Genomic DNA, 8,936 nt, shown 5'->3' on the forward strand with positions numbered 1-8,936 from the left:
AGAAAGTGACAAATAGTAATGGAAGAGTTATTAGAAAATAGAAGTAAAACAAAATATAACAAGTAGGAGATAACATATTCAAAATAATGATAATGCACAAAATATTTGATAACTATCGCGGTATGAACTGCCAACTTGATTAAAATGATAAAATGTAACTTACAACAACTATGATTGGCCAAACTTGGCTCTGATACCAAAAGAGATATCCAGCAATGTCCCTTTCTTTGAATTCTTTTCATTTTACCAAAACTTCTTTCTTTTGTTCCTTGGTGTGATTGGCTCTATAGGCTTCTCTTTTGACTCTATTTTTCTCTAGGTCAAATTCTTTGCCTAAGGTTACTAGATTAGGTGTGAACTCTTTTCTTATCACCATGAGCTGACGATCAATTTCAGGTTCTTGCTGAAAAGTATCTTCCATATTAGTTCCTATTGGTGATGGGATTTTCTGACAAGTGTTGTCTTCTTCTTGATCAACAACTGTGTCATGTTTGGCTGTGTAATAAGGGTACTAACCTGGGATTGGGACACTGTGAGAGAGGATTGTGGCAGCAAGAGGTTGTAGTTCGCATGTGAGAAGGCGTTAGTCCAGTTAGAACACCCTGTTTTAGATCTAAGGTTAAATCTAGAAATTTGGTGATAAAGGTGGTTAGGTTGTGATTGATTATCTTAAGCTTTTGATTCAAAACAATGAATAGATTGTTTAGAAGCAGCTCTTCTACCAACATTAGATCATCCCAGTCATCCCTCCCTGAGATCCCTCATGATGATGGTATTCTCAATTCAGAATCTTATGAGTTATCTAGGAGATTGGAACATCCCTAAGGTTCCCACCAATCAGATCTATGCATCTTCATGGTCCTTGAAAAAGGCTTTCAAGATAGATTACCATGTTAGAACCATAGAACAAGTCTGCAACATCAATAAGGAGTATGAAACATGCTACTTGTTACCGTCTTCTACCCTTTTAGCACATAGAAGACAAGGACACAATTTCCTTCACATAGGTTTAGTCCAGGTTGGAGTCAAACCTTTGATTAGAGAAGGGTTGAACTGTTCAATCCTGATGGCCCTTAGAGACACCCGTCATATCAGATTCAATGACAGCCTCTTAGGAACTATTGAAACCAATCTCAGTTGCGGACTAGTCCATTTTGACTGTTTCCCCATCTTCACAGTTGGACTTTATGACCCGCATATCATGAAAGCCCTCACCCTTAATATCAAGACCCATGGAACCCTCATGTTACAAGGTGTCCAGTAGATAGCCTTGATATACAGAGTTTACTATAAGTGCATAAGAACGAACTTAAATGTTCAAGCTCTTGATAAGAGAAAGTTAGGAGAGACCACTCTCATCCAAACCAAAGACGTTATATCTAAGATCCAGGTTCCCAAGACCCTGAAATGGTCTGATGTCACTTTTCCCCCAAATTGGACCTTAGAAAATGAAAACTACCCTCTACAGATCCAAAATCCAGCCTAGAATCCAGATCTAGATTTTATCTAGCAATTAGCCAATGGTACGGTTAGACTTAGTTTTGACCAATCTAGGTTTAGAACACCTTTAGAGTATGATGAATCTAGGTTTAGATCCCTAATAGATCTACACTAACCCTTTAGGCAGTCACCTATCCTTCTTAGAGATAGACCTGCATCCTAGTGTAGCTCATCTAGACCCCTAGCACCCTTTCCTAGATCCAGGAAAGACTTAGGACTAGAGCTCCAAGGAGTAAAAACCCAATCCCAGGTTAGTACCCCTTGTTACACAGCCAAACAAGACTCAGTTGTTGATCAAGAAGAAGACAACACTAGTCAGAAAATCCCATCACCAACATGAACTGATATGGAAGACCCTTTTAAGCAAGAACCTGAAATTGATCATCAGCTCATGGTGATAAGAAAAGAGTTCACACCTAATCTAGTAACCTTAGGCAAAGAATTTGACCTAGAGAAAAATAGAATCAAAAGAGAAGTCTATAGAGCCAATCACACCAGGGAACAAAAGAAAGAAGTTTTGGAAAAATGGAAAGTATATATATATATATATATATATATATAAGCAGAGATCTCATATAAGAGAGCATGTGATTTGCAATGTAGCATATTTCTAGAGATTTTGTTTGTCGAAGCTTTTACTTTAATAAAGTTTGTATTTATATCAAAGTATTAGTTCATTGGCTTCTAAAAAAAAGTATTAGTTCATTTAATTAGCCAATAGTGTAAATGCATATATTAATTATCTAAGTTGTGCATTAATTATTTATATTAAATAAATTTATTTGATTATTTTGATAAATTCTATATAAGAAAAAAAATTTATAATAATAATTTTAATAACAACAACAACAACAACAACAACAATAATAATAGGTTATTGTACTAGTAATTTAGGGTTTAGTCAGCTATATATATACTTATGTTAGGGTTCATTGTAACATAGGCTATTGTACTACATTCTTACATAATAAAGATGTAGCTTTTAAGGGATTCCTCTATGGATGTAGGTCGACAAGATTGAACCACATAACCTACCTTTGTGTTCTCGGTGTTCCTATTCTATACTTCCTCTTTCGTATTCATTCTAGCATATACAACATGGTATAACACATCGCATTGTTAATAATATATTTAACATGATATCAGAGCCAAAGTTCATCTTTAGCATCAAACAAACATCTCTACATGGTAAAGAAGATTCATACATGGATAGCATAGATTCACAATGCCCCTACTTAACTTTAGATCTAGACTCCACGCAACCGCCATGGCTCATTGCCGTGTCAAGATACTTAAGCCCAAGCAATCCGTGCCTCTCCCTATCAGATCTGTGCAAATCGAGGCTTCGCCTGTTGAAACTAACCACACAAAAGTGCTCCGTAGCATCTCGTGATGAAAACTTAGGAAGCTGGTCTCCACTAAAATCTTCACGCGCCGCTACACACTGAAAGAATTCCAACACTTACTCCACATGCTGCCACAGATTCTTCACTTCTAGATCGGCTTTCAGACACATGCGCTGCCATGTAGGCCTTGTCGTCTGCCGCTCAATGGAATCCAAGAATTTGGCTTTCATTTGACATCACATGCGCCTTCATGTGCTTCCTAAATTTCTGTCTCACCACCACATGCCAGTGCACTCGCTCATGCTCCAGCCACATGCCAAAAACCCATGCTAATGTCATCTGACGTCATCACCTCACGTCAGTAGCCACGCAAGTACGTCCAAGTCATCATATAACGTCAACAGATCTGCAGCCTGATCTGTGACCCGACCCGAAAACTCAGAATTTACCCGGACAATGTAACCCGTTGACTGACATTGACCCATTGACTTTTGGCTAACTGATGACTTTGACCTTTTGGGCTTGACTTTTGCATTGACTTTTGACCAAAAGTTAAAATTTTCGAAAAGGCCAATCTTACTTAGTTTTTTGCATAGATTTCGATTTTGGACTTCATTTCTTCATTTGAAGCTCTAAAATTGGTCAATTGGCACATTCTTCATTGTAGTTTCTTCAACGGTGTTCTTCAAGGCATCTCTAAGGGATCTTCTCATACCTATCCAACCTCAAGCCTTCATTGAGCTTCCACCTTGAGTTTGAGGAAGGATGTTAGAGATATATTAAACATATTAGCCCAATGTAATAGGCCCAAGCCCACTCCTACTTGTACTAGTAGTCTATGATTTAGTCGCCTATATAGATATACTCATATTAGGGTTCATTGAAATATAAGTTATTATACTATACTCTTACATAATAAAGATGTAGCCTTTAATGGATTATTCCGTTGATGTAGGCCAACAAGGCTGAACCACATAACCTACCTTTGTGTTCTCAGTGTTCCTATTCTATGTTTTCCCTTCCACATCTACTCTAGCATATACAACATGGTATAACACATCGCATTGCTAATAATGTATTTAACAAAAACAATGGATACCTAACTTTGGAATAAAAAATACGGTTAGGTACTAAGGTTTAGTTTGAATTTAGTTTTACTAGCAAACTTTGTTGATTAACTCCGATGTTAAGGTTGGACATTGTGAACTTGTGGGTTTTGTAAAGACTGTGAGTGTTTGGGTAATTTAGGATGCGTATTTTGTTTTATAATTAAGGAAAAAGAGAAAAACACATTCTACATCAACTTTTATTTTACAAAATTCCTCCAAAGTTATTTTTTTATTTCTAATTACTTGAACTAAATAATTATAATGGATGTGTATATAATTTATAATTGTTACCTTCTATGATGAACTTATTATTGATTGACAAAGTTCTATAACAATTATACTATAATATATGCACAACATTCTTCAAAACCACCTTATATAAGACATTACAACATTATTCGTGCATCACATAGGCAACTTACTAGTATAATTAACTACTTGGTTCATAGATTATTTTACCAGAAGCAAATAGAAACAGGCCTTGTGAGTTACAATTGAACATTGTCATGCTTGGTTCACACATATGAAATGAGTGTAGTCATTGATATACATACTAACATTTTTTTTTTTTTTTTGAGAAGGATATACATAGTAACATAAGAATAAAGACTGTTATGCACCGTTAAAAATATAACTAAGAAAATAGTGCAATAATAGACATCCATAAAAATAGCATTATGGCAGAGTAACTTCACTGATTCCACCTGTAAACTAATAATTACCAGTTTTAAGTACAGCCACAAGCAGAATTCACCATCAAAACATATGACAAATTCGTTGATGCATTGCATTCCGTTTCCAAGATATCTTTGTCGAAGCATTTTATGATAAAAGCAACATTACTTGAATTATCAAAAAAGACAAAAAATATATATAAAATAAAACAAAATAAAGGTTCAGTGCCCATTATTTTAGAACCAATGTCTATCAAATTTCCTTGTTTAAAAAAACAAAAACAAAAGATGGAAATCTATACTGAAAAAGAAAAATCCTTAGAAATTAATATAATATAATTGAATTCAAACACAGACTAAATAATAATAAAGCTTTTCAATTTAGTAGTGTTCCAATCCCAAGATTATACCTTCCTCCAAACCAAGACGGATTTATCACCACAGGTCCATAAACAAAAAACAAATACAGTAAAGGCTTAAGTTAACAAAAAGCTAAGATAATCAGGAAAGAGAGGAGCATTGACCACCAAAGCATAGCACAACAGACTACTTATCTCAATTAGTTGTTGGGAATGGGTCCAGAGATGGATAGACTTGGAGCCTACATCCATCCCTCATCTGAAACTGTTGAAGCCCCTTAACCAATTTTGGATCGGGATAGAAAACTTCCACATCCTGCAACGCGCTCGAGCACCATAGTTCGTCCAGGGGCATCATATAAAATTTGCAATGCTCGATGACCAAAAGTTGAAGCCTTGGCATTGCACCTTTCTTCATAGTCCATTGCATACGATTTAATTTTTCCATTTTGAAGATTCGGAGTTGACAAAAACTATGTTCATCGCATTCAAGTACTACATTGTCACATCCAACTACTTTTGAGTATTCGAAGGTTGGTAAGGCTACATAACACTCTGAAAGATGGAGAAAAATTTGGCATATCCAGCAAGGTTAACTTTGTTGGGATCAACTGGAGTGAACTTGGATTTGAAAGATTATAAATATATTTACAAACCTTCAAAGTCTGCAAATGATGCAAGGGATGGATGCTTGACAATGACAATATCAATAACCTTGACTCAAATGAACACAATCCTAATTTTCTTAGGTTAGGAAATCTGGCCTTCGCAAAGAGACTCTCAGTGTAGTGATTTAATGCTATACCAGTAAGGACTTGAAGATTGGGTAAACCCTCTTCATTGTCTGTTCCAGGTAGAGATGTTGGCCCATTCAAGTACAAATGTCTTAATTTTTGTAACTTCCATAACCCCTTGGGCAAGCTTTCAATTATAGAATTTCTAATATATAGTGTCTCAAGATTCCAAAGGTTGCATAAGGAATTTGGAATAATGACATGATGCAAACCAGATGAAATGCGCAAGTACCTCAAAAGAAACAGGTTTTGAATCCTTTTGGGGATTGCGCAACAAATGGCCATATTACTAAGCTCTACCACCCGAACCAACTTGTTACTTTTCCATAGCCATTTCAAGTAGTAGCCTTTGTCAAGAAGACTCTCAAGCTCGACAACTCCCTGAAAGCCTATTACAAAACGATTATTTGAAGACTTATGAGGGTTGGAAGAGGAAGAAATGTATGGATGGTTGGCAAAGTGGATGGAAATTCTACGACATTTGCCAATGGGTGAAAGCTTAACATCTGAACAAACCTCAAGAAACTTCTCTTCAGCACTTTCTGATATACAAAGGTCTCGTAAAAGATCATGGATACGACATGTTTTGACTCCTCCATCTAGCCTTTTTGTTGCCACTTGAATCAAGCTCCAATCAATGAGTTCCTCCAAGTAGTCTTCAGCAATGTCCTTTATATTTCTATTCCCAATTTGTTGAATGAATCCCTCAGCTATCCATAGTTAAATTAGTTGCGTCATTGGTATCTCAAAGTCTTCTGGGTAAATACCAAAATATAGAAAGCATGGTTTCAAGCGTCGAGGTAAGTGCTTGTAGCTTAGAGCCAATATGTCCATGCAACTTGATCTATCCTCAGTCAGATACGAATTGACATGGCCAATATATTTCGACCATGTTTGATGTGTTTTCTCCTTATTCGCCAAAAGCCCCCCCAGTACCACAATAGCAAGTGGTAAGCCTTGGCAACTGTCCACAATTTGTCTCCCTAAAGTTTCAAGTTCTAAAGGGCATGTAGCTCCTCGGAACACCTTCTTATAAAAAAGTTCCCAACTTTTATCTTCAGTAAGAAATGGGAGTTCATAAGGAGGAATAGGAACACTATTAACACTAGTTCCATGTAATGCTACTTCCTTTATTCAGCTAATAATCAATATTCTACACCCATTCGAGTTATTAGGAAAGGCGGCACGTACCTCATTCCATGCTTCAATTTCCCAAATGTCGTCTAGGACAACTAGGTATCTCTTGTCTTTCAAGCAATCGAACAACAAACTTCTCAATTCATCTTCATCCAAATCTTGCCACCCTACACCATTCTTTTCGTAAATACCTTCCACGAAAGCTGACATGGAATCTGACAACCATTTTGGCAAATTTTTTTTTTATGTGTTCCAAGAAAGCAAACAATGCCTCTGCATTCTTCATCATTCATTGCCTTGATTCCGTTCAAGTCTTCAATTACTGTCCCTTTCAATTTACCTTTGTTCGTGCTATACTTAGCTTCCAGACCGTGAAGTAATTCCTCTGTCAATTCAACTTTCAAAATAAACTTCTTCACTTTTGGCATTGGTGTCATACCCTTCAAAATTTCTATCAACATGTCTCTGATTTTATATTCTTGAGAGACATACACCCACCCATGGAAATCAAAGTGGTTCTTGACATGATTGTCGTTGTAGATCTTCCTAGCAAGAGTGGTCTTACCTAAGCCACCCATGCCAATGATTGAAACAAAATTAAGATGCAAACTACCTTCAATAAGCTGCTTCACCAATGCCTCTGTGTCATGACCAAAGCCCACCACCTGATCTTCCTCTACGTATCTCCTGCACTTGTGTAGTTTCACCTCTGCTTCTGTTTCTCCTCCAGATGATTCAGCTATTTCTATGCCGTACTTGTTCCTATTGTCGTGAATTTCCTTGTTGATGATCTTGATGCTCTCTATCTTGTTTGCAACCTCGTGAAACGATATTGCTCGGTTACAAGAATGGATTAACTTCCCCAGCTTGCCTTTTCTTTTGTGCTTTGTCACAGCCATGATGAACGTATCAATAACATCCTCAGCCTCATAAGCTACGTCCCTGATTTGGCTTACTACCTCTTTCACCAATTCATTGTCATGTCGTTTCCCATCAGTATTTTTCAGGAAGGCATTGATCAGAGACAGCTCATTTTGAAGTGACCTCACTTGATCCTCTACTCCCCCTAGCAATTTTGATTCTTGGGAGAGCAACTAAGTCACGTTCTCCAACGGGAAACTAACAACACTATCTACCATGTCTGCTTAATTATTTTTCCTTCTTTGTGGGTAAAACACTAAAACTTAGTACAAATCAATTAGAACTCGTTTGGTTTAGGGCTGACCCAGTTTTCATAACTCAAACTCAAAATCCATAACTCATAACCCAAACCCCACTCTCACTCAAAAAATCCAACACTTTTGTTTGGTCACAAAACTCAGCTCCACCACCACCACCGGCAAACCCAGAAACCCACAGCCACAACCTCCACCACTAACAGCCCTCAACACAACCACAACCTCCACCAAAAAATCCGAATGAATCAAAAATCCAAACCCACCAATAGCCCTCAACCAAAACCACAACCTCCACCAAAAAATTCGAATGAATGCACAGAAAACCCACAACCACAAGCTTCACCACAGCCCAAGCCTCAAACCACAACCACAACAAAAAAACCCAAACCCAAATCCTTAGATCAGAGACCCAAATCACAGAAATACGATATTAAGTAGAGAGATGAACCGATCTGGCAAAGGGGAGAAAAGAGGGAGAGAGAAAATGCTCACCAAAACTCAAGAGAGAGAAAATGATCTTGCAAAGGGGTAGAGAGAGCACGGGCCGAAGTGAATGAGGCTGAGCTTGAACCAATCTGGGCTCTTGAACCGAGAGACTTGATTGAGAGCCATCTCGCAAGGGCAGAGGGTTGTTGGGAAAGGAAAGTCCGGAAGGATGAAGGAAAGTGTTTTATGATGACTATCATGTGGATTTGAAGTTAGAAATGAAGGGAGGAGTGAAGGAAAGTGTTTTCAGACACATGTACCAGCTCTAAAATTCTTAGCTGAAAAGTTTGGCAGTCCAAACAGCAATGTTCTTGTCTTGTTCATGGGCTTGTTGGTCTGTTGTGAGATCAATA

General features: G+C 37.4%; 1 pseudogene; it reads right to left on the reverse strand.

Annotated features, from left to right (window-relative positions):
* Positions 1-5,006: 5,006 nt before the first annotated feature.
* Positions 5,007-8,709, reverse strand: LOC115966901 (annotated as a pseudogene).
* Positions 8,710-8,936: the final 227 nt, after the last annotated feature.

Source organism: Quercus lobata, chromosome 11, assembly GCF_001633185.2.
Source record: "Quercus lobata isolate SW786 chromosome 11, ValleyOak3.0 Primary Assembly, whole genome shotgun sequence".
NCBI lineage: Eukaryota > Viridiplantae > Streptophyta > Magnoliopsida > Fagales > Fagaceae > Quercus > Quercus lobata.